The 27,477-nt window shown below is 42.3% G+C and overlaps 1 protein-coding gene across 3 annotated transcripts in view; it reads right to left on the bottom strand.

The window, feature by feature from the left end:
• Window positions 1-27,477, bottom strand: part of LZTS2 (leucine zipper tumor suppressor 2) — a 107,451-nt gene that overhangs the window by 36,461 nt on the left and 43,513 nt on the right. For 2 of the 3 annotated variants that reach the window (XM_070752854.1, XM_070752851.1), the window contains exon 2: window positions 7,733-7,800. The gene's annotated coding sequence lies outside the window, so the exon portion shown is untranslated. Of the gene's footprint in view, window positions 1-771; window positions 848-7,732; window positions 7,801-27,477 lie in introns of those variants that run through there. The other variant, XM_070752852.1, reaches the window with a different exon arrangement.

The following is a 27,477-nucleotide window of genomic DNA, read 5'->3' as shown; positions in this document are numbered from 1 at the left end:
TTCTGAGCAACAAGGAGGCCAGGGTGAGCCTGGCCCATGTTTCCCTGGGTGAAGTTAAGTAGAGAGGCAGATAAGTCCAGTAGGCCCCTTTCAAGAGGCTGCCTGGCAAACATCGCTGGAGGGGGAACGCAGCACCTTCTCCCACACCACAAGCCGGGCGGGGAAGCACCTCCCCCGCCTTTCCCCCACAGGGTAGTAGTAGAGGAAACCGAAGGCAAAGCGCCCGGAGACAAAGATAAAGTACCCCTCTCTTTTTGTTTTGTTTTCTTCCCCCCACACCAGGGAAGCCTGAGGGCGACGGGAGCTACAGACCCGAGCAAATAATCTCACACTTCACCAATAAAGAATTCTCTCTCTGTCTCTGTCTCCCATTTACTCGTCACCCCGGGGGGCAGAAGAGGGAGGGGGAGAAATCCCCACGCAGAAATCTCAGCCTCGGGGACAAGGTGGCGAACTGGACGGACCGGGATAGGGAGACGAACCGGTGGTGCCAAAACCCGCTTGGGATCAGCCGCCCCGGAGAGGCGGCCAAGGCAAAAGAAGCGGCCCAACAAGTATTGGAACCCCTCCACACACACACACATCGCCCGAGATGTTTAAAAAAGTGGGGGAAGGAAAGAGAGGGGGGAAGGGAGAAAGTCGGCGCGCGCTCTGCTTCCACGGAGCCTAAAAAACATACCCCCCCCCCCCCCGCTTTCCGAAAACAGTCCCTTTTCCCTTCCCGCCTTCCCCCCCCAAAAAAAAACAAATTCCGGGCTCCCAGCCCCACACCTCGCGGGGCCGCCTCCATGGTGCCGCTCCGCCGCTCCGCAACACAGTGCCAGCCGGATCGGTCCCGCGGCTTCTGGACAAGTTTGAACAGGCTCCTCCTCCCCTCGTCCGCCCGGGACTCCTGGTGCCTGGATTCCCCCTCCCTTCCTTCCCCTGCGCTGGTCCGGCCCCGCTTTCCTTCGCCATCTCTTCCTCTTCTATCCCCCCCCCCCCCCTCCCCAAGCAGGCATCCAAATCTTACGGCTCAGCAACCCAGGCGCAATGTCGGGCGCCATTCGTGGGCCGCCTTTACGTGAGCCTGCTTTGTGAGCAGACCTCGTGAACGGGCGGCCTACTGTAAATACTATCTTGAGAGACAGAGAGAGAGAGAGATAATTCTTTATTGGTCAAGTGTGAGGTTATATATACAGTATATATGTATGTATATATCACATGCATATCATTATATGTATAATATATCATCTCTATCATAGATATGATATATACACTGCTCAAAAAAAATAAAGGGAACACTTAAACAACACAATATAACTCCAAGTAAATCAAACTTCTGTGAAATCAAACTGTCCACTTAGGAAGCAACACTTGATTGACAATCAATTTCATTTTGCGGTCAGCACATTCAACTTTGTACACACCCAAAGTATTCAATTTATTTATTTTATTGGATTTGTATGCCGCCCCTCTCTGAGGACTCGGGGCGGCTATGAGAATATGTCAATATTTCAATTCTCAGTGAGAATATTTCATTCATTCAGATCTAGGATGTGTTATTTGAGTGTTTCTTTATTTTTTTGAGCAGTATATATATATGTGTGTGTGTGTGTGTGTATCATAGACATATAATTATTTATGTGTGTGTGTAACATTTTTGCTGAATTTAAAAATTAAGGGAGACTAGGATAGATCTATTTCGGCCTTGTTCTGCCCTCATCAGGTAGCCATACCCTCTCACTGGGATTTGAAATACTGTATATATATTTGTTTATTGGCCAAGTGTGATTGGACACACAAGGAATTTGCCTTTGGTGCATATGCTCTCATTGTACATAAAAGCAAAGATACGTTTGTCAAGAATCATGAGGTACAGCACTTAATGGTTGTCATAGGGGTCAAATAAGCAATGAGGAAATTATCAATATTAATAAAAACCTTAAGCATACAAGCAACAATTTACAGTCATATAGTCATAAGTGGGCCCTGCACCGAAGCCCTCCATCATTATTCCCTCTAATTTTACCAGCTCTTGTTTTGATACCGATTATCTGATCAAGTCCTACAGGTTCCTAGTGTCATGCTAAGATCCCCCACAGCTTTATCTTTGTTGCTATTTTTTAATAGTCCCTCAAAATCTACCCCATCTCCTTGAAAACCCTGGCACAAGATTGACCAACATGGCGCATGCTGATCCACCAAGGCTGCCAGACATCTGAGGCCAGAAGAACATTCCAGAGCAGAAGAGAAGTGAGCACTTCACAAAGCCAGAGCTGCAAATGCTGTGACAAAGGTGGCCACACATGTCTGCCCAACATGTGGCAGAACATTTCGTTCCCGTATAGGCCTTACTAGTTGCCTGAGGACACACATCACGTACAGCCCACAACCCATGAGATGTCAAGATCCTCTTCAAACATGATAGAAAAACACCATCATTTTTAATATTTCTGTCTGGCAATAATATTCATGCCCAAGTCAGAATACACCTTCAAGTTTGGGTTAGAGATATAGAGATAATTTAAGGAATTATCATCATCATCACCACCACTACCATAGCAACAAGTCAGAGTTACAATAGACCCAGATAGAAAAGTTGGGCCTAGTTCTGAAATTATTGATATATTTTTAATTATAGAATCTTTGTTCTCCCTCACAGTCTCTGCTGTTCCCTGACCAACGTTAAGGAATAATTCTGATGCTTTTGGGACCTGGGGATGGCCGAAGGCTATTTTCCTTTGATCTTTTTATGGCTTAATTTCAGAACACAGACCTGATCACGATGCTAAAAGTATACATCTAGCAAGAGTTCATTTTATGAATTAAAGTCCTCCACATCATAATTATAGTAGGTCTGCTTCTCTTGTCAGTAAAAAGCAGTTAGATATCAACACCTTTATATTACATCTAGTTCAGGCTGTCTACTATCTTTTCCAAATCATTTGCAGTAATTTAAAATCTAGTAATTAGTTATGACTTTAATTTTTTTCATTAAATATGTTTATTCTTTTTTATTGTTGTTATTTTTGTGCCTTCAAGTCAGAACTGATTCCTGACAAGTTTTTGGAGAAGTCCCTGTAATTTTCTCGGGAAGATATTTTGAAGTGGTTTGCCATTGCCACCTTATTTCTAGGGCTGACAGACAGTGACTGGCCCAAAGTCACCTAACTGGCTTTGTGCCTTAGGTGTGACTAGAACTCATGATATCCTGGTTTGCAAGTTGGCGTCTTAATCATAACTGGCTTTCTTAGTCTGCCTTTCAGTCCAATAAAGGTTCTTACCAAATGATTTACAGGAAGAAAATACATATAATATTGTCACAATACATAAAGACTGACACAATGCAATGAACAAGTGACATTGGAAAAAATCCCAGAGGGCATTAATTTAATCTGACTCCATAGTTCTGGAAAAATCAGAACATTTTAAACCAAGAGAAATCAGTCCATGGTGTTAAAAGCAGAGGAAATGCACTATCCCCAGAAGGAAAGCCATTAATTTCTGAAGCATGCTGAAAAATACTTTCTAGAGTAAAAATTCATCTGATTCTTTTTTTTCATATAATAATGGTGGACAACCTTTTGTAGCAGGAAAGTGAATTATTTTTGAAAAATTAAAATAATCTTTCAACAGGTAAGTGCTGCTGTGAGTACTACAAAGATGAAACTGGAAGGAATTATACTAATTCCCCCCCCCTCTCCCATTGCAGAGTGGTGTGTGATTGTGTGTATGTGTGTGCAAAAAGTAAATAAGTACAGTATATGTAACCTATTGAAAACTTGAAGCACCTATTCTCTCACTTTTATTTAGCAGTTTTCTGCTGAATTTTAAACTACAAATAATGAGTTACAGTAACTGTCAGTAAAAAAAACTTGCAATAAAATATACCGTAAAATGCCAGCTGTCTAGTCTAGATTCTGCAAAAAACTGAATTTTGTCACAATCTTTAGTCTAGCATGAGAAAGCATCTGTTTATAGCTTCCCTCCAATTTAATGATCTGTAAAGGAAATCTCCAATATATTTGTGGAACATTCCCCAGGAACAGCATCCTACTAATTTCAATTACAGTATATGAGGCAGTTTGTGTTTATAGACATTTACAAAGCATATATTAACATCCTCCATGGGACTACGTACTAAGCATGCACATTAAACATGCACAGAACACGAGACGTAAGCGGAAACTTGGTTCAATCAACATACAGCTTGCTATCTCTCTCATAGTCTTATTTCTCCATAAATAAATGGGCCAGCATCCAATTTCACTAGACTTTTATAGGAATGAATGAGTTCTACGATCCCAAATGGTAAAAATATTTTTTTAAACTTCCTATGTGCGTGTCTTATTTTGGTTTGATAAATGTTTAAAAAGCTCACTGACTTTATTAAGAAGACCCCAAATTTTTCCTCTTGCTTCTGTGTTAGAAGAAAAATTACTCATGGCGTGTATAGTTTATCCTTGAAAATTAAAAAATTGGTTTTGTGGGGGGAGAAAGAGGAAGAAAGCAGGAGGAGGAAATTTTGAATATTTTTTATTGTCACAAGCAATTCAAAAGAATCTGGTGTCAAAAGAAAACATCTCCAGCTCATTCAGTTCAGGATACCAACTTACAACTGATCATTCCATTTAATTCCATCTAAGTCTTTGCCATTTTCTTGTCCTATCCAGCCACAAGTTCTCCCCAGCTTTTATACCTTTCTCTGGTACCAAACAAAGCATGTTCCAGGATTTTAATGGTGTTGTTGTGCCAGGATTTTAGCAGGCAGATTGATGAGTGCTCATTGCTGCCTGATCTAATTTACACAATTGCAATGGCAACACTAATTGCCACAAAACAGAGACCCAGGAAGCTACCTGCTCTTGTACTGACATTTGCAGGCTATCCACTCTGCAGATGGTGAATGAATGTTCCTCAAGTTTTGCTGAATCCTTCTGTACTGTACTGTACAGTACTGTACTCCCATTACCTTCACTCCAAAGAATCTGCTTTTAAAAATTCCCTGACAGCTTTTTCTCTTTCAACCACAAGAGGGCAGCATTAAATTGCATACTGTATTTTCATAGGTATGTTTATTTGATTTTATACACACTGCTTACTCAGTGTGATCACACAAGATTATTTAATTTGTTCAAAACCTTGGCACTTTAAGTCAAATAATATTCATACGTATATCTTTAATATTTCAGAAATGACAACAGACAGCAGCAATTTTGTGGGTAAAGCATTTCCCCCATTTTTGTTTAAGCATCCCTTTGATATACAAGGGGAAATAGAACTCTGAATAAACAGGATAAATGTTTTAAGTAGGACACAGAGAAGGCTGGCTAATCTCAAAAAGTAAGCAGAATTTGATCTGGTTAATACATACCTGGGAGACTAAAAGGGGGGGGGGGAAACCAGGCTATAACTGAGAAGTTAAAACCCAACCTGGAAAAAGGCAATGGAAAAACATTCACACTGTTGCTAAGAAAGCAGATCCAGATATTCTTTGGACATCAAGTTCAACACAAAGTTATTATTAAGACCTTGAACTGAATACATTAGTCAGTTTGCTGATGATACATATTTCTTTAACCTTCCTCAATTTAAACAACTGCACAAATTAGTTTCTCTTGTTCATGATCTAAATCCTTGTCACATGGCTTAGCCTGGTTCACATGAATGAAAATGGTTATTTCTGTCATTTCTGATATCTATTTAAATGTCTGGCAATTGTCAACACTTCCTTTATTCCATTCCCTTGAACTAAAATAACCATATCTTTTTTATGTGACTTATCTTCCACAACTTTTGTCTTCTTGGAACTTGTTTCTAAACCCATTACTACTACTACTACTACTACTACTACTACTACTACTACTACTACTACTATTATTATTATTATTATTATTATTATTATTATTATTATTATTATTATTATTTGTATGTATATATGTATATATTATACAGTGGAACCCCGACATAAGAGCTGCTCTACTTACGAGCAACTCGAGATAAGAGCTGGGAGGGGAGAGATATTTTTGTTCTACTTACAAGCCCAAATTCGAGATACGAGCGCCAAGGAGCTGTCTCCTGAAGCCGAACGCTAACTTCCGCGTTCGGCTTCAGGAGACAGCTGCGAAGCGGCGCGCGTGTTTTAAAAGGTTGCAGCCGGCCTGGGGGGCTCGGGGGGTGCTTGCAGCCAGCCTGGGGGGCTTGCCAGCACCCCCCCGAGCCCCCCAGGCCGGCTGCAACCTTTTAAAACACGCGCGCGGCTTCGCAGCTGTCTCCTGAAGCTGAACGCGGAAGTTAGCTCTTTTTCTTTCTCTCTTTTACCTTCCCTTCCTCTATTTCTTCTTTTCTTTCTCCTTCCCACCTTCTTCCCTCCCTCCCTCCCTTCACTCATTCCTCTCTTACTCTCCCCTTTCATAAGTTTCCTTGCTTCCTTCCTCTGTTCCTGTCCCTTCCCTCTTTCTTTCCTTCCTTCCTTCCCACCCTCCGTCCATTCATTTATCCCATTCCTCTCTTGATCGCTTAAAGCCGGTCCCTGGTGCAAAAAGGGTTGGGGACCTCTGTCCTACAGGATTGGGTGGCAGAGAAGTTGAACATATGTAAATTTAAAAGTTTAAGAAAGTTTACAAGTTAAGTGAAAGAAACTTCATTATTCATTTATATGTACATGTACATTTCTTCATTAAAAACTTGTCTTTCTGCATAATTTAGACTAACTTTGTGAGTTTTTTGAGGGCTGGAACCAATTAAAATTATTTACATTAATTCCTATGGGGAAAAGTCGTTCGAGATAAGAGCTGCTCGACTTAAGAGCCCAGGTCCGGAACGAATTAAACTCGTATCTCGAGGTACCATTGTATATATATATATATATATAATTTTATTATACACGTATGCACATACACACACATATGTACATATGTGTACATGCGCATGCACACACACATATATGTACACTGCTCAAAAAAATAAAGGGAACACTTAAACAACAGAATATAACTCCAAGTAAATCAAACTTCTGTGAAATCAAACTGTCCAATTAGGAAGCAACACTGATTGACAATCAATTTCACATGCTGTTGTGCAAATGGAATAGTTGGGCAAATGAAATATTCAATGAGACTATTTCATTAATTAAGATCTAGGATGTTATTTGAGTGTTCCCTTTATTTATTTATTTTGAGCAGTATATATAAAACACATATTTTTGCTGATAATGAAAATGAAGGGAGATTAGTATCGATCTATTTTAAGCTATTTTGCTCTCATCAGCTAGCCATACCCTTATGGGAATTTGAACCTGGGCAGTCTGCGTGTAAGAAAAAAAGGAAGTAATATGCTCCCTCCCATATTTTTTTTTATTATTATTATTAATTATTATTATTATTATTATTATTATTATTATTATTATTTATTGGATTTGTATGCCGCCCCTCTCCGTAGACATACCAGGGTGATTTGACAGGAAAAAAGTATGTATATGTATATTTGATATGGAAAAAACTAAGCATGTAGCGGTTCCTTGTTGATTGTACATAAAGAACTATATCAAATATGACTTTAATGACTTTAATTAATATGCAAAAGTCTCACTCCCACGCTTCCCCAAGTGCATAACCTCTGGATGTGCTGTATTGCAGTTGCCATAATTTCCTGGCAGCATCACTGACTAGGCTGATTAGAATTCAGAGATTTGCCACCCAAAGCATTGGGCAGGAGGGCATCATTCTGATATGGTTGCTTTAGACGTTACCTTCTGTTCATCCACTACAGGCAAGCAAGAAGTCCACTGGCCTTCAACGATGTGAAAAGGGGCTCCTCCTGCAAGTAAGAGAGAGAGTAAAAAACAGTTAGTAAACACTCTTTAGAAGTTAAGCATTATGGTTTAGAATACAGTACACTGTTTGTGATATAATGTTAGAGTATATTATTATTAATAATAATAATAATAATAATAATAATAATAATAATAATAATAATAATCCCCTAAGCAGGGGATTGGACTAGAAGACCTCCAAGGTCCCTTCAAACTCTGTTGTTGTTGTTGTTGTTGTTGTTGTTATTATTATACACTACTACAAACAAATGGTTATCCAACATCTGCTTTAAAACTTCCAGTGTTGGGGCATTCACAACTTCTGGAGGCAAGCTGTTCCACTGATCAACCGTTCTGACCATCAGGTAATTTCTTCTTAGTTCTAAGTTACTTCTCTCCTTGTTTAGTTACCACCCATTGCTTCTTGTTCTACCCTCAGGTGCTTTGGAGAATAGGTTGACTCCACCTATTGTAATAATTATTTTCTAAAACAGTAGGAGAACAAGCATATGTCAAGAGATTTATCGTCAGCAAAATATTTAAGAAGTGGTTTTTCAAATATGTTTGCCAACAAAACTGTTGGATTTTAGTTTCCAACATTCCCAATCCAAGTAGCGGCTAATTACATGCAACAATTTTTAATTGTTCTGAGCTTACTAAAAATTGATTTCATCAAATGGAAATGATGGTTTTAAAAAAGGGAGGAACAAAACCTCTTCGATTCTGCTTTTGACTTGGCTTCATCACCAACTGTTTGGAATGCAGCTCTATCTCTCACTGACTTGTCCCTTGAAGGCATTATTAATTTTTGTGCCTCTTGGCTAAAATAAATTACAAAAACTGATTTGATGAAAACAATATTCCTGGTTCAAATCAGAGTTCCCTCTTTACGCCTCAATATATGCTGAAAGCAGGAGGAAAAGGCAGGTCTTTCACAGCTCTCTAAGTTGCTTGACTGCAAGAATGAAAAGACACTGAAAGAATTTTAAATCAATTGGCATGAAGAGCCCTTCACTCCTCCACTCGAAACAGAATATCCTACGAAAATAGACTAACAATCCTGGGCCTAGAACTACGGCGCCTAAAACACGATCTGAGTATTGCCCACAAGATCATATGCTGCAACGTCCTACCGGTCAATGACTACTTCAGCTTCAACCGCAACAACACAAGAGCACGCAACAGATTCAAACTTAATACGAACCACTCCAAACTTGACTGTAAAAAATATGATTTCAACAATCGAGTTAATCAAAGCGTGGAACTCATTACCGGACTCAATTGTGTCAACCCCTAACCCCCAACACTTCTCCCTTAGACTCTCCACGATTGACTTCTCCAGGTTCCTAAGAGGCCAGTAAGGGGCGTACATAAGTGCACTGGTGTGCCTTTCGTCCCCTGTCCAATTGTCTTTCCTTTCTTTCACCTATCATATATATATTCTCTTCCTTTCATATATCCTCTCCTCTAAGTTCACTTTTATCCTTTACCCCCACATGTCTATTCCTATGTATTTGTGTATTGGACAAATGAATTAAATAAAAAATAAAAAATAAAAATAAATAAACTGGAACTGAGTTTGCATCCTGTGACATCGTATTAACCTCTTCCCTCCTTCTCTCTTTTGCTTAAACCTGGAATCTGGGAAATGAGCAAGGAAACAAACCAGGCATAGAGAAAGGTTTTTTCTAGATGTAATAATTCACGGTGCTGGCGATTAACGTTAAAGGCCCGCATGGCCAGGGGTGGGCAGCAAGCAGGACGGGGTGGAACGCAATTCCGCCGGCGGAAATGAAGATACGTGTGCAGCTCCAGCTGATTGGCGGTTGTTACTTCCTGAATTACTGGTCTCGGCTCAGCTCTCCTTTTTTCTCTGCTGCTGCTGCTGCATCTGCACTCCTTCCTTTTTTCCTCTTTCCTCCTTCCGGGCCTTGGACAAGCTTCCCTCTCTACTGCCTGGCTCCCCTCCAGTCTCACGCGGCCACCTCCGGCCTGAGGGGCAAGCAGAAGGTGTGGGTGGAAGGGGGGCTGGCAGCATTTATGCTTCTGGCCATACCCATTCCCCTAGCTACCCAGCCTGAGGCAGGGGGGCGACCCAGGAATGAAAGTGCGGGAAACACGAAGCAAATTGTCACCCCAGCGAGCAACATCGGTAAGGTTGTAAGTCAAGGACTTAACAGTTCACTTGAATGATGATCGTTCAAGCCACTCCCACCCAGTCACATGACCATTAAGCCACACCCACAAAATAAGCCACACCCACAGTGCATGGCATAACATCAGGTTAATCGAGTGAAAACCTTTTCCTAAGAACATCTGCCTGCCCCACACATTCTCACAAGGAGGACCTGCTCCAGGTTCCTTCCTTTAAATCTTGTCATCTTTGGGGATTTAGGATGCCTGTCTTCTTTGTGGTTCTGCTGCTCTCTGGAATTATCTTTCCCCCACCCCCGTGTACAACAGGCCCAAATTCTTCTCACATCCAGGAAAGCGCGGTAGACTTAGCTTTGTTTATAATGGGCTGTGAAAATAACCTTGAAAAACAGAACGAAGAGGGAAAGACAGGCTCCTCTTGTTCCTCAAGATTATTCTGTCACGCCCTGGGGTCAGTTATGGGGGAGTGCCCCTTGTGCTTGTTCTACTGTGTTCTTTCGTCGCCATGTTAGATTCTGTATATTATATATGCACCGTATTTTTGGAGTATAAGACGCACCTTTTTCCTTCCTAAAAGAGACTGAAAATTTGGGTGCGTCTTATATTGCAAATGTAGCTTTTTCAAAACTTTCTTTTCCCCAGCCCTAACCAGCTAACAATCTTCCCAGCTCCCTACACCCACCAAAGATTTTTCCTGTCCTAAGGCTTGTAATGATTGCTACTCCCTCTGAAAATAGGCGTTGATTGCTTACCTGAACGCCTCTTCTCGTACGGTGAGCGGGTACAGCAGTCACATGGGTTGCTCACGTCCAATCCGGTGGAACTGAGCCTAGTGTTAAAAAAGCTTGCCGGATCCGCCCCTTCCCCAGAATTCGCGAATCCATAGACTAGGCTCAGCTGTGAAGCTCTGTAGTGTTCAACTCTCATTGTTAGAGGAAGAAAGATATAGAAAGGTAAAGAAGACACATACAAGGGCGGGAAGTGACTGCTGTACCCGCTCACCGTACGAGAAGAGGCGTTCAGGTAAGCAATCAACGCCTATTCTCCGTACTGAAGGAGCGGGTCCAGCAGTCACATGGGACATACCCAATAGATGGTCCCTAGGGTGGGATTAGATTGCTATCGTGTGAGATAACGGATTGGAGTACCCTTCTGCCGAAGGCAGCATCCGCTGAAGCGTAGGAATCAATCTTGTAGTGCCTGATGAAGGAATTTGGCGAGGCCCAAGTGGCTGCTTTGCAGACCTCCTCCAACGGGGCTTGAGTCGCCCAAGCGGCCGAGGTGGCTGCGCTCCTGGTGGAATGCGCTGTGATGTTCCTTGGAACTGAGAGGGAGGCCGACTCATAGGCCTTAGATATAGTCCCTCTGATCCAACGGCCTATTACTGTTGAAGACACTTTGGCCCCCATGACTCTGGGGTGATAGGCTATAAAAAGTGCTTCTGACCTCCGAAAGGGTCCTGTGCGTTGGATATAGATTCTCAGCGCTCTGATGAGATCCAGGGTGTGCCATCTAATTGCCAAGGGATGGTCTCGTTGGAGGCAGAAGGAAGGTAGGACAATATCCTGAGATCTGTGGAACATGGAACTGACCTTGGGTAAGAAGGTGGGGTCCAGTCGCAAGACTACCTTGTCCTGATGGAATTGACAAAGGTCCTGCCTGATTGAGAGGGCAGCCAGCTCCGAAATGCGTCGGGCAGAGGTAATAGCCACCAGGAATGCTACCTTAAAAGATAGGTACCTGAGGGACGCCGATTTTAGGGGTTCGTATGGTGCCTGCGTGAGGGAATGGAGAACCCGTGGCAAATCCCAGGATGGATACCTGTGGACCTTGGAAGGTCTGAGGTTGGCTATGCCCTTGAGGAATTCCTGAACTTCAGGGAAGGATCGGAGAGGCTGTCTGCGGGGACCCCCTAGGACAGATGAAATGGCTGCCAGGTGACGCCGGAGGGTGCTGGTAGAAAGTCCTTTATGGAAGCCTTGCATAAGGAAGGAAATAATTCTGTGTATGGGTATGCACAGAGGGGAGAGACCTTCCTGTAGACACCACTGGTGAAACTTGGACCACGTGTGGTCGTAGATTCTATTGGTCGAACCTCTTCTGGCCTTTAAAATGACCTCCACTGAATCGGGGTCATGACCACGCAGTTCTAAGTCTCTCCTGATAACAGCCAGGCGGTGAGGTGGAACCACTCCGGGTCTGGATGGAAAGAGGCCCCCTGCCGCAGCATATCCCCCGAAACGGGGAGTCGCCAAGGGTCCTGGACGGACAGCTGTTGGAGATCCGCGAACCAGGGCCGGCGGGGCCAATGAGGGGCGATTAAGATTATTCGGGCCCTCTCGGTGAGGACCTTGTGAATCACGTCCGGGAGAATTGGAATCGGAGGGAATGCGTAGAGAAGGCCTGGAGGCCATGGACTCCGGAGGGCATTGATTGCTTCCGCTCCCGGGGATGGAAATCTGGAAAAGAAGCGAGGGAGCTGGGCGTTCGCATTGGTCGCGAAGAGATCCAGGATTGGTAGGCCGAATCTGAGGCTGATTTGATGGAACAGGTCTTGATGGAGGTTCCACTCTCCTGGGTCTATCGTTGCTCGAGATAGCCAATCCGCCTGGACGTTGAGGCTCCCCGAGATGTGATCGGCTAGGAGCGACCGAAGATGTTTTTCCGCCCAAAGGCCTAACTTGAGGGCCTCCCTCATGAGAGCCTTGGATCTCGTGCCCCCTTGTCTGCAGATATGGCTTTTTGTGGCAATGTTGTCGGTGAGAATGAGAACGTGCCGGTTGGGAATGCGAGGAGAGAAATGCTTCAGAGCCAGGGAAACGGCTCTTAACTCTAGCCAATTGATTGGCCTGGAAGCTTCCTCCGGGGACCACGTGCCCTGGGCTATCATCCCCTGGGCGTGGGCGCCCCATCCCGATAGACTGGCATCTGTGGTGATGACAAATTGATCCGGGCACCTGAACGGGGATCCTTTGTCCATGGCCGGAGACTTCCACCACTTGAAGGATCTGCGAACACTTGGTGGGATGACAATGCGCCGATTTGAGTTGCTGTGCCCCGATCTCTGAAAGGGTAATAGGAGCCACTGGAGTTCCCTAGCATGAAGGCGAGCCCAGGGAATGATGCCTATGCATGACACCATCTTCCCCAAAAGGGAAGACAGAGTTACTATGGATACTGAAGAATTAGATAAAATGTTAGAAATTAACTCCCCTATACTAAGTTTTCTCTCGGGAGAGAGAAAAACCTGGGAGGATTCTGAATTGATAATGGAACCCAGGTGGGAAATGGATGTGGAAGGTTGGAGGTGACTTTTTTCAAAGTTGATGGAAAATCCATGGTCCTGAAGGACTGACATGGTGACAGAAAGGTCTGTTTTCACTTTCTCTAGGGAGTTCCCATGAATCAAAATATCATCAAGATAACATAAAATGTGGATGGGAGACGCCCGGATATAGGCCGCCGGGGACCCCAAGAGCTTTGTAAAGACCCGAGGGGCCGAGGAAAGGCCAAATGGCATCGCTCTATACTGGAAATGCCTGCCTTGAAAGGAAAAACGTAAAAATTTTCTGTGGCATTTGGCTATAGGAATGTGAAGGTAGGCCTCAGTGAGGTCTAAGGAGACCATGAAATCTCCCGAGTGAATGGCGGCCAAAATAGAAGATAGGGAGTGCATCTTAAACTTCCTATATTTGATGAATAGGTTTAGTTTCTTTAAATCCAAAATAGCTCTCCAACCTCCGGAGGACTTTGGAACCATAAATAGAATGGAGTAAAAACCTAGGCCCTTCTGACCGGAAGGAACCGGTTGAATGGCTCTGATGGACAATAGATGAGAAATGGCCTCCTCCATACGGTTACAATCTGAGGAGGACCTGGGAGAAGGGCAGGAAATAAAACGTTTAGGGGGAGGAGAAATAAATTCTAAAAGAAGGCCTGTTTGAACAGTGTCAATGACCCAGGGGTCCTTGGAAGTGAGACGCCAATTAGAGGCGAAATGAGCTAGGCGACCCCCTATGGGAATAGAGGAAAAATTACCATCTAGGTTTTTTTGAGGCCCTGTTAGAGGAAGCTCCCCTTTGGAAGCGAAAACCTCTACCCCTGGAGTTCCTAACTTGGGAACGAAAGCGGGGGGAATACTGACCTGGAGATCTCTGATAGGAAGCCACTTGATCTTGCTGGCGCCCCGGGCGACGAAAGGACTGCGTTTTGGTAGCCTTTTTTGTGGTTGGACCCAAAACTTTCTTCTTGTCCGTGGTTTCCGTGAGGAGTGGATCCAGAAGATCACCGAAAAGAAGGTCGCGCTTTAAGGGTCCCTGGGATAACTGCCACTTCTGGCGTACTCCCGCTTGCCAAGGGCGAATCCATAGGAGTCTCCTTGCCGTTGTAGAAGCTGCAATAGACTTAGCAGAAAATCTAGTAGATTGCAAGGTGGCATCAGCCACGTACTGGGCAGCTGCAAAGACCTTGTTGAAGTCTTGTTGTCCTCTCAAGTCATCGGGAGGAATATGCTGTTGAAGTTGGCGAAGCCACAGCAGCATGGCTCTGGAGAAAAAGGAGGCTGCTGCAGAACTTTTAATGGCCCAGGAATCTGCGGTGAATCCTCTTTTGAGCATTTGTTCAATACGCTTGTCCTCTGGGCGGAGGACTTCCTCCGCCTCTCCAGGCACAGCCGCTGCCGAATGAAGGATCTTGACAGGTTCATCCGGTTTGGGAAAGGATAGAAGCTCTTCATAGGAAGAGGAAAGTTTGTACAACTTTCTGTCTTTGGTGGAGGGATTAAGGCCAGAGGCTGGGAAATCCCACTGTTTGAGTAAGGCATCTTTAAACAATTTAGGCATAGGAATTACCTCGTTATCCTCCTGTTCCTCTGTGAAGTAAGGTAAATTCTCCTCCGGGGGATCAGTGGAAGTGGAGGCTTGTTTCTCCTGGGCCGCTAATCCCGTAGAAATCCTAGCTTTGAGGAGATTTGAATAATTGAGAAGGGAAAATGGTAATTGGAGAAGGAACCTTTATTTGGGATTCCTCATCATCTGATAGGCCTTGAAAAGGGTCCTCATCATCCTCCATATCCTCATATTCGTCCTGAGAGGAATCTGAGTCATCCTGAATAGGAGCTCTAACCGCTGGGGAAGAACCCAAGGGGCGGGAGGGACGAGAAGGAGGAGAAGGTAAGGGAAGCTCATTGATGGAAGAGAGTTTGGCATCAATGGCCTTAGACAACACAGCAAAAATAGATTGGAACTCAGGAGGTAAACTAGAAATATCAGCAGGAATGGCAGAAGAATCCCTAAAGGCCTGGGAGGATCCTGGCTGGGGGGAATCTTCAATAGTATCTGGTTCCTCTGGACCTATGCCCCATAGGTTAGGTTGGGGTCTGTCTAGGTTAGGCTCATCCAGAGATAACACAGGGACCCCAGAAGGAGGTAGACTAGAAGCCTCTGGGGGGTCTTGACTACTGAGTACTTGGGCCTGCACTTTTAAACGTTTTGCTGATTTGTCATGGATTCTTTGTAGGGCTAGGTCCCTTCTCTTCTCGGCCCTGGTGACCTTGGTCGAGGGGCGGGCCCCTGGAGAAGAGGAGGAAGAGGCCTGGGGGATACTAGTAATCTCATCGCCTGTAGGCCTGGCCTCTCTGGGACCTTTAGTTGTGCCTCTCTTGGGAAAAGTAGCCATAGTCTGACAATTAACAGAAGACAAGGCTGAGCCAATAACTGAATAAATAAGGAGAAGAATTTTAAGGACTTCCCAAGAGGAATGGATCCTGCTTCGAGGCCTCGAAGCTGCTGAGACGTGAGGACAATCTGGGCAAACCCAGAGTTCGTGTCCCCAAATCCAGCGGGGCCAGCCTCCCTAAACTTTTCAATTAAGTAAACCAAGGCACTCTGGTTGGAGGCTTAGCCGGTGGAGAATTTAGCCTGGGCGTCCCAAGGCCCGCTCCGGGATCCACGCGGTGGACTGAGGCCTACGCGGCTGGCAGGAAGCCAACACGAGAGGCCTAAATTTAAAAAGGGCGCGAAGGCCTTCGCGCCGAAAAATCGCTCCGAATATGTCTTAAAGGGGAAGCGATCGACTAAGTCCAGGAGACTAGAAAGCCGTCTCACTCCGCAGGAGGTATTTCTTAAGCCCTTTAATATATATATACAATAAAGAATCAATAAATCAATAATTTAATACTTTAATACTTGCACCAGAACCTCCAGGCCAAAGGATTAAAAGAATCCACAAGCGGCCGCGGGGATCGTACACGGCAAAACCGCCGGGGGAAAACGAAACCGCAACTTCTCCAAAGTAAAAAAGCCGAGCCGCAAACGGCTGGCGCTATTAGTGCAAGTAAATAATAATGGTAAAACAATTCTTACTACTTTTTGAAGGAAAAGATCGAAGGGAAGGTGTTAGAATGTTGAACGAGCTATCACAATACAACCGCAGGATATGCGAACTGAGCGAATTCTGGGGAAGGGGCGGATCCGGCAAGCTTTTTTAACACTAGGCTCAGTTCCACCGGATTGGACGTGAGCAACCCATGTGACTGCTGGACCCGCTCCTTCAGTACGGAGAAAGGCTTTTTCAGCCCTAACCAGGGGAAGAAATAATGTGCTGAAGCTGAACAGACGAAGGACGCTAGCCAGACGAATACCAGGTAGGTAGATATTCCACCCCTATTTTCCTTCCCAAAAACTAAGGTGGATCTTATACTCTAAAAAATATGGTAGTTCGTTTCTTGCTAGATGACTTTCAGTTTTGTTTTGTTCTTCTCTCTGACTTAGAAGGCCTTATAAATCATGAAATAAAATAAATTCCGAGGAAGTTTAGCTTGATACTATAATAGTTGCGAGGGAATGCTGAAACACAGGGGCAGGCAAGGCAAGGACTCTTGAGTTAATAGGGGATTCACGTTTGCTAGACCTGCCTAAGCCAAGAGTAAAAGTGACTGGAAGATCAACAGCTCTTCGGGTTTTCAATGCTTCTGAGTCCCCTGGAGCTGTTGCCCATCATCTGCTCAACAAGGATTACAGATCAGGCGTGGGCTGCTTCATGGACCGTCCGGTGCACACTCCCAGTTGGAAAAACAGAGATGCACACGGATCTTCACGTTCCAAACGGGTGCAGGTGCATGCGCGGGCACAAAATTTAGCTTCTGCACATGCTCAAGAAGCAAAATCTCGCATGAGGATGCTCACGCATGTGAGATTTCATTTTTGGTGTTTTTTTGCTTCCACCCATGCTTGGAAGTAAAGAAATCACAGAAAATTGGCAAAATCTCACACGCGAGAGCATCCTCGTGCAAGGCTTTGCTCTCTGTGTATGCGCAGAAGCCAAATCTTATGCCGGCATGCACATGCGCGCACACACCAGACGCTCCCACACCCATAGCTGGAAGTGCACTGGTAGCGCTGGTGACAGGCAGCCCTTCACTGATACAGATGGTATAAGACTGGCTCACAGAGAAGGTAAGGTAAGGCTCAAACTTAACGCTGACAAAATGGAATGGCTGTGGGTTATGCCTCCTAAGGACAATCCCATCTGTCCGTCCATTACCCTGGAGGTGGGGAATTATTAACCCCCTCAGAGAGGGTCCGCAACTTGGGCGTCCTCCTCAACCCACTTGGGCATCCTCCTCGACCCACACCCAACCCTCCTCGACTCACTTTAGAACATCATCTTTCGGCTGTGGTGAGGGGGGCGTTTGCCCAGGTTCGCCTGGTGCACCAGTTACGGTCCTACCTGGACAGGGAGTCTTTGCTCACAGTCATGCCCTTATCACCTTGAGGTTTGACTACTGCAATGCTCTTTACATGGGGTTACCTTTGAAGAGTGTTCATAAACTTCAAATCATGCAGAATGCAGCCCTGCAAGTGGTCATGGGTCTTCCTAGGTACACCCATGTTTCTCCAACACTCCGCGGACTGCATTGGTTGCCAATTGGTTTCTGGACATAATTCAAATTGTTGGTGATGACCTACAAAGTCCTACATGGCATCGGACCAGATTACTTATGGGACCGCCTTCTGCCACATGAATCCCAGCGGTCAGTTAGGTCCCACAGAGTTGGCCTTCTCCAGGTCCCGTCGACTAGACAATGTTGTCTGGCCTAGGGGAAGAGCCTTCTTTGTGGCGGCTCCGGCCCTCAGGAATCAGCTCCCTCCAGAGATTCGCCCTGCCCCCACCCTCCTCGCCTTCCACAAGTCTCAAGACTCACTTACGTTGCCAGGCATAGTGCGATTAGATCAAGACCCCCTGTCTATTAAATGTGATGTATGGCTGTGATTGAATTGGTTGACTGATTTTAATATATTAGGATTTTAGCTTGTAGTTTCTAATTAATTAGATTTGTTGTACGCATTGTTTTATATTGTGTCTTGTGAACCACCACCACCCCAAGTCTTCAGAGAAGGGCAGCATACAAATCTAATCAATAATAATAATAATCATCATCATCATCGTCATCATCATATAGGGGTTATTATTCTAATAGTCTAATAGTCTACGGAGAGGGGCGGCATACAAATCTAATAAATAAATAAATAAATAAATAAATAAATAATAAATAATAATAATAATAATAATAATAATAATAATAATAATGCCAGAGTCGTTGCAGCTCGATTTTTAGAAATTAATGAAATACGAAGATCTAAAAATCGAGCTGCAACGACTCTGGCATAAGCCAGTGAAAGTGGTCCCAGTGGTACTTGGCACGCTGGGCGCAGTGCCAAAGGATCTCAGCGGACATTTGAAAACCATCGGAATTGACAAAATCTCCATCTGTCAATTGCAAATGGCCGCTTTACTGGGATCACGCAGTCCTAGGTGCTTGGGAAGCACCCAACTAGTGATGAAATACGAAATCCAGCATATAGTGATCTCATTTGCTGTGTTATATTGACATTATTATTATTATTATTATTATTATTATTATTATTATTATTATTATTATTATTATTATTATAATGTTCCCAGCTCAGCCTTTCCATGGCTAATATTTGTAATAAAGTTGAAATCAATTACTGTAGCTCCTCTAAGAATGCAAGCTTGCCTGCCTATCCTGCTTCAGATACTGTATTGGCATTTATATCGACTTTTGATGTTTGCTGTTTCTAAATAAGCTCAGCCCCCCAACCTCTTCTGTGTCTGGAGCAGCAATGTGATTGGCCCAGCAGGGTGCCTGGAAATTCACTGAACAATCTTACTCCATGATAGATGTTTTGGGGTGGATGGGGTGGGGGGAGAGAAAGTGAGAGAGAAACAAGGGCGAGGCCATTCTTGAAAAGCAGAAACACCCTTGGACAAGTGCAAGTGGAATTCAAGAGGCAAGAGTCTCCAAATCTTGCTCAATATTTCACATACCTAGGAGGCAAAATGAATTCAAAAAGTTTCAGCCGGGTCGATTTCATAGGGTTGGTGAGAACGTCAAATATAAAATACTTTATACTGTTTTTAAAAAGTCATAGGAATTATGAAGACTCCCCAAAGACTTTAGCACTTCTTAATTCAGATTTTTCAATTCTACTAGGGAAAAAAATATCACCTCCTCTTAGTATGTACAATTTTGTTTACATTTTTTTGGTAGTAAATCATAGAATAATCTGAAGGGATAAGGCTTGTCTTTTAGGTTATATGGGTGTCTGTGTGTCATCTTGCTTAGCCTGTGGGCTAGTTTTATTTACACAACATACATTTTACCACTTAAAACAGGAGTTTCCAACTTGGCAACTTTAAGACTTGTGGACTCCAACTCCCAGAATTCTTCAGCCAACTATACTATGCTGGCTAAGGAATTCTGGGAGTTGAAGTCCACAAGTCTTAAAGTTGCCAAGTTAGGAGATCCTTGCCTTAAAACATTCACACACCATCTCAAAAAGCAATTAGATCAGAACATATTGGCCCAGCCAGTTTGGGGGCTCCGAGGGAAGCACACAAGCCCAAGAACTATTTACTTGAACATCTGTCTAACCTCTACCCTGCAAGCTATAATATTTTAAAAGTTTTTAAAGGAGAAAGTCACAAACAAACCACTTTTGGACACATACCAAGCAGACAAACTTTTTATTAGCTTGCAGACCAGCACAGCAAAATGATCTAATACAGTTTTGGAGGATTTCAAGTTTTTGAAGCTACCTTTTTTAAATATTTAAAACACCACATTTATTGGAACTTAGGCATTATCTAATGCAGGTCTAGACTGATCTTAAATAAAAAATACTTTAGCTGACCACAAAAGAGTTCCTTATTATTTATAAATAGGAGATTCTGCTTTCAGACAGCCCAATCACATGCTCATGTAATCAGAAATTACAAATTTCTACAGTCCCAAATTCATGACAGACTCCAAGTAACTGCTTCGTTTGCCAAAATAGGAAATACTTTTAGCTGAAGTACGTGCTCATACATATTTTCACCCATTTCTAACAAATGTTCAACCTTAAGTGCTCAGAAAAGGAATCCTCAATCTGAGTATTGCATTGGCAGTTCTGTGTTAGCAAAAACTTCAGAAGAGAAGGATTTAGGGGTAGTGATTTCTGACAGTCTCAAAATGGGTGAGCAGTGTGGTCGGGCAGTAGGAAAAGCAAGTAGGATGCTTGGCTGCATAGCTAGAGGTATAACAAGCAGGAAGAGGGAGATTATGATCCCGCTGTATAGAGTGCTCGTGAGACCACATTTGGAGTACTGTGTTCAGTTCTGGAAACCTCACCTACAAAAAGATATTGACAAAATTGAACGGTTCCAAAGGCGGGCTACAAGAATGGTGGAAGGTCTTAAGCATAAAACGTATCAGGAAAGACTTAATGAACTCAATCTGTATAGTCTGGAGGACAGAAGGAAAAGGGGGGACATGATCAAAACATTTAAATATGTTAAAGGGTTAAATAAGATTCAGGAGGGAAGTGTTTTTAATAGGAAAGTGAACACAAGAACAAGGGGACACAATCTGAAGTTAGTTGGGGGAAAGATCAAAAGCAACGTGAGGAAATATTATTTCACTGAAAGAGTAGTAGATCCTTGGAACAAACTTCCAGCAGACGTGGTTGGTAAATCCACAGTAACTGAATTTAAACATGCCTGGGATAAACATATATCCATCCTAAGATAAAACACAGGAAATAGTATAAGGGCAGACTAGATGGACCATGAGGTCTTTTTCTGCCGTCAGTCTTCTATGTTTCTATTTTTCTATGTTTCTATGTTAAGTCCAGTTTTGAAAGTCCACTTTAGAAGAATTTCTCCCCCTCACATTTTAATTAAACTTAAAATGTGACTGCATGCTGTCCAACTTCCCTAACTCTTGCACCAACATACAAAATTTCGTATTTGTAAATTCAGCCTTTCTCAATCTGCTGATGGGGGAATACATTTTACAACATCTGAGTTGTATTAATATTTTACTGTTCCAGTTTTAATGTATTAATAATATATACTTCCACAATACTATTTTTCTCCTTAATATCTCACAATAATTCTCCTTTTAGTCAAGATGAAGAAGACAAAATGCAGAAGACAATATATAAAGTTGGCATGGTATCTGTAGCGAGAACCTTTTGATAACTTCCAAGTACAGCAGATTCCAAAATTCCAAATTATTTCCTGGCATTCATTTCCTGTGTTTATTTCCATTCAATGTTTAATTAAATCAGACTGCCCCTCCGCAAAAGACTGTAAAAGAAGGCAGAAAATGTAAAGCTTCAATACCTTAAAATCGGAAATAAAACAATACAACTGATATTTTTAAGGTGGAGACAGCTAGCCAGTTAAGAATTAGTTCCCCAACCCACACAATATAATGTTGAACTATAAATCTACTCTCAAGTTGGCATGTATCTGAAATACAAAGAATTGATGGTATCTTATGTTTCTGAGAAGAAATACAATATAAATACATCAATAACCATTATACAATGGTACCTCTACCTATGAACGCCTCTACTTACGAACTTTTCTAGATAAGAAACGGGTGTTCAAGATTTTTTTGCCTCTTCTCAAGAACCATTTTCCACTTACAAAGCCGAGCCTCCGAAACTGTAACCGGAAAAGGCAGGGAGAAGCCTCAGTGGGGCCTCTCTAGAAATCTCCTGGAAGGAAACAGGGCCGGAAAAGGTGGGAAGAAGCCTCTGTGGGGCCTCTCTAGTAATCTCCTAGGAGGAAACAGGGCAAGAAAAAGTGGGGAGAAGCCTCCGTGGGGCCTCTCTAGGAATCTCAGGGACCGCCTTCTGCTGCACGAATCCCAGCAACCAGTTAGGTCCCACAGAGTGGGCCTTCTCCAAACAATGTCGTTTGACGGGACCCAGGGGAAGAGCCTTCTCTGTGGCGGCCCCGGCTCTTTGGAACCAACTCCTCCCAGAGATTAGAATTGCCCCCACCCTCCTTGCCTTTCGTAAGCTTCTTAAAACCCACCTCTGCCGTCAGGCATGGGGGAACTAAGATATTATTTCCCCCTAGGCCTTTACAATTTACGCATGGTATGTCTGTATGCATGTTTGGTATTTATAATAAGGGTTTTTTTTAGTTATTTTAGTATTGGATTGGATTGTTACATGTTGTTTTTATCATTGTTGTTAGCCGCCCCGAGTCTACGGAGAGGGGCGGCATACAAATCCAATAAATAAAATAAATAAATAAATAAATCTCCTGGGAGGAAACAGGGCCGGAAAAAGCGGGGAGAAGCCTCTGTGGGGCCTCTCTAGGAATCTCCTGGGAGGAAACAGGGCCTCCACCCTCCCTGTGGTTTCCCCAATCGCACACATTATTTGCTTTTACATTGATTCCTATCGGAAAATTTGCTTCTTCTTACAAACTCTTCTATTTAAGGACCTGGTCACGGAATGAATTAAGTTCATAAGTAGAGGTACCACTGTACAAAGCATTGATGGCATCTTATGTTTCTGAGAAGAAATACGATACAAATACATCAATAACCATTATAGAAGTAACAAATAAATAATAAAATAATCCAAACATTTTAACTAAGCAACTTTCCTGTGGACTTTGTCTCTGAGCAAGCCTTAGGAAAGTGAGTTCCACAGAAAAGGTGTGACTTTGAACAGGTCACTCATGCCCTGATTACTTCGTATTTTGGCTCCATGATGCATTCAATTGCAACTCTTCCTTGAAGGTTATATATATAAACCCAAAATAACTCAGAATGGAAGCGGTCAGCTAGCGCTTTCCCGGACTCTCTTTTCAACTAAATATTCCAAATCATTTCATACAGCTATTTATATATACTGTCTGGCCAACGGTCAAGGCAGTTTATCATAGACATAATGTACACGCATTAAGACAGTCCTCAAATAGACAGTCAAGACCAAATAAAGTGAGTCTTATCCGAAAACAAATCCTACCCACTATCCACCCAATGCCTGACAGAACAGGATAGTCTTCACCACCATCAAAGTTGGGGGTTTTACAAGCCTTAGGCATGATGCTATTGACCCATTCACTTCATGTGGAGTGTGCTTCAACAACCCCTCTTTGGAAGATTGGAAAAGATCCAACCTAATGAGGACAGATAGACTTGTAAGAACCCATGAGCTGAGCTGAGCAATGTGGCACTTTATAGCTTCAACCGCAACAACACAAGAGCTCGCAACAGATTCAAACTTAATATTAACCGCTCCAAACTTGACTGTAAAAAATATGACTTTAACAATCGAGTTGTCGAAGCGTGGAACTCATTACCGGACTCAGTAGTGTCAACCTCCTAACCCCCAACATTTTTCCCTTAGACTATCCATGATTGACTTCTCCGGGTTCCTTAGAGGTCAGTAAGGGGCGTACATAAGCGCACCAGTGTGCCTTTCGTCCCTTGTCCAATTGTCTCTCCTTTATCTCATATATCTTTTCTTCCTTTCATATATCTTCTCCTCTATTTTTATATCTTTTCTTCTATCCTTTTCTTTATATATATTACTACACGTTTATTCTCTTCAATAAATAAATAAATAAATAAATAAATACGTAGGTAGGTAGGTAGGTGGGTGGGTATGGATGGATGGATGGATGGATGGATGGATGGATGGATGGATGGATGGATGGATGGATAGATAGATAGATAGATAGATAGATAGATAGATAGATAGATAGATAGATAGATAGATAGATAGATAGATAGGTCAACCGCAGCACTTTTGATCATGCTCAGAAACTAACTGGCAATTAATACAGCAAATGGAGCGCCGATACTTCAGGTAGTCCCCAATAAACAATGACAATCGACACCAGCAACTTCACTGCTGAGCGACATGATTGGTAAATAAGACATCAGATGACAGAGTTGCAACCTCGCTTCTCTTGTGGCCATTAACAAACTCATCATGTGACTGCAGACTTACAAGTCCATTTCCTATACGGTCATTAAGCAAAACATCACATGGCCCTGACTTGCAATGTTACTACTGCCTTCTCCATTGGGTCTGCTTGTTAAAAGCCTGCTGTGAAGCTTGCAAATGGGGTTTATGTGATCACAGAGGACAGGTGGCAAAACTACTTTTTCTGTATCACTATCTTAAGTTCAATCGGCTGCTAAACAAGGTAGTCTTTAGCAAGGATTACCTGTATGGCAATGACGATATTATAATAATCAGGGCTTTCCAATGCAGAAAGACATACAACTAGGACGCTGGCTGAAACTGAGTAAAAGCTTCCCTAGCCAGGGCTTTCATCTGCAGTTTCAACAGAAGGCAGGAGGAAAATAAAGCTATAGATCTGCTCATTCATTTAAGAGAAAAGTGACCACAATCAAGCCAAAGTCAGTATTAACTACCTAAATTACCAAGAAGTAACATCTCTGTCTTGACAGATGTTAATCATAATTAATCTACAATTATGGATTTCTATAATTATTATTTGCAGGGTTGTTTTTTATGTATTCACTAGAAAAGATAATAAAAATAAAACTACAAACATAATCTCCAACACAGAATTTGTCTTTTATATAGCAGCCCTGGGCTTATTATTAATATGGATTTTTACCACATTATCCCAGAGCAAAAATTAAATTAACCAGCTTCTAATTTCCTGGAGTCCCACCACCAGGCCCCTTGAAATGTTGGTGTTACACTAGCTATTTTCATTTCATTTTTTAAAAATAATAGTTTTATTAAAAATGACTATTGTTGTTGTTGTTGTTTATTGTATTTATATCCCATCCCTCTCCAAGGACTCAGGGAGGCTTACAACACATGAAAAACATATGTCAGATAAAAACTAATACAGATCAAAAGGAAGAAGAAAAATGGACGATGCGTGAGAAAAAATTAGAAAAAGACCAAAAAAATAGCAAAGAAAAATATATTAAAAATTACTTTTCCCCTCATCACAGATATAAACCAATTTTAATAAATTGTCACATTTTCTTAAGATACAACGAATGATCATTTTTCCCCAATATCCATTTGTTTATAAAGCAATCCGTAAAACCCTAAAAACTTCATCATTTCTGCCCTGATCAGCAGAAGTTCAATAAGGATTATCAGACAAAAATGTTTTTCTAAGTACAGTGGTACCTCTACATACAAACTTAATTCGTTCCGTTACCAGGCTCTTAAGAAAAAAAAGTTTGTAAGAAGAAGCAATTTTTCCCATAGGAATCAATGTAAAAGCAAATAATGCGTGCGATTGGGGAAACCACAGGGAGGGTGGAGGCCCTGTTTCCTCCTAGGAGATTCCTAGAGAGACCCCATGGAGGCTTCTCCCTGCCATTTCCGGCCATATTTCCTCCCAGGAGATTCCTAGAGAGGCCCCACAGAGGTTTCTCCCTGTCTTTTCCGGCCCTGTTTCCTCCCAGGAGATTCCTAGAGAGGCCCCACGGAGGCTTCTCCCTGCCTTTTCCAGTTACAGTTTCGGAGGCTCAGGTTTATAAGTGGAAAATGGTTCTTGAGAAGAGGCAAAAAAATATTGAACACCCGGTTCTTATCTAGAAAAGTTTGTACATAGTGGTGTTTGTAGGTAGAGGTACCGCTATACATCATTTGAAGGCTATTTTGGATTGTTGTCTTGCTAAAGTAACCAACCTATTTTCAGTTTCAATTTCTTTCCTAATATTAGCCTTGACAACCAAGAAAACTCTGGCGGAACTGCTCCAATAGCTGGTCAGTTCTGAACATTACAAACCAATGGGTCACTGCCAACAGCTAGTTGAAAAGTTTAGAAGACACTGGAGCAGTTGTCCACAGGTGCAGCAGAGGGTAGCAGTGTTTATATAATAGTTAAATGCATGCTAGAGGTGTGAAAAATAAATCTTTTCTCTGACATCATCAATGCAGTTTTGATCTCATATGCAAAAAGGAAATCTTGATAAGTCTGAAACATTTTGGAGCGTATGACCTATAAAACAAAAAGTGAACTGTTTAACCACAACTGCACAAGATGCACTTGGGGAAAACAGGATGAAGCATTTGAAGAAAAGGCTTGCCAACTATTAAGCAAGGGGGTGGTTCTATTATGCTTTAAGGTTGTGTGGCAGCCAGTGGCACAGGAAATATTATGTGGGTGGAAAAAAGAGAGAGTTCAACTAAATATCAAGATATCCTAGAAGCTAATGTCCCAATCACTAAAGAAATGGAAGTTGAAGCTATTTAATCAACAGAGGGAGGAAGGAAGGAAGGAAGGGAGGGAGGGAGGGAGGGAGGGAGGGAGGAAGGAAGGAAGGAAGGAAGGAAGGAAGGAAGGAAGGAAGGAAGGAAGGAAGGAAGGAAGGAAGGAAGGAAGGAAAGATCTACTAAATGACCATTACATGTGTGTTAAAAAGGGGCACCTAGTCATACCTTTTCATTTTGAAGCCAGTGACAATAGTTGTGGATACTTCATCAAAGTTCTCAACGATGCAGTGCACACAAACAGCTATAAAAATATTTTCTAAATTAAAATAGTTTTGCAAGGAAGAGTAAGGAAAAGATTCCAAAAACCTCTGCCAAAGGAGGTGTTCAAGGATGTCCATTTCTTTGTATCTGCTGTATTTTTCCCCTTATCTTGACTCTTAAATAATTGTGTTTTGTACACAGCAATCTTATTCTAGCATGTGTTCATCCTTAGTTTTGTTTTAGTTTTATCGCTGTAATCATCTTTTCTTTTTATTCTTTTTCAAAATAATAGGTTACGGTATTTTTGTATTTTGGCTTTTTATATTTGCTTTGATCATATATATTACCTGAATCTACTGCCAACATTCGACAGCCTACAAATGTTGTAAAAATAATAAAATAATAAATGAAATAATATGAAATATGAAATAATATGAAATATAAAGTATAATATAATTTAGTATAGTATAGTATAGTATAGTATAATAAATATAGTATAGTATAATATAATAAATATAATATATAATATAATATAATATAATAATATATAATATATTATAAGATAATATAAGATAATATAAGATAATATAATATAAGATAATATAACATAACATAACATAACATAACATAATATAATAATACAATACAAGTAATGTAATGTAATATTAGTTCGTAGATCTATGGGGGTAGTAGTGAGTTACTACCGGTATGGTAGGGACAGAGCTCCAT

The sequence above is a fragment of the Erythrolamprus reginae genome, chromosome 5 (assembly GCF_031021105.1).
Source record: "Erythrolamprus reginae isolate rEryReg1 chromosome 5, rEryReg1.hap1, whole genome shotgun sequence".
Lineage (NCBI taxonomy): Eukaryota > Metazoa > Chordata > Lepidosauria > Squamata > Dipsadidae > Erythrolamprus > Erythrolamprus reginae.
Note: the sequence above shows the minus strand (reverse complement) of the source record. Positions and strands in the feature narration are given on the sequence as shown.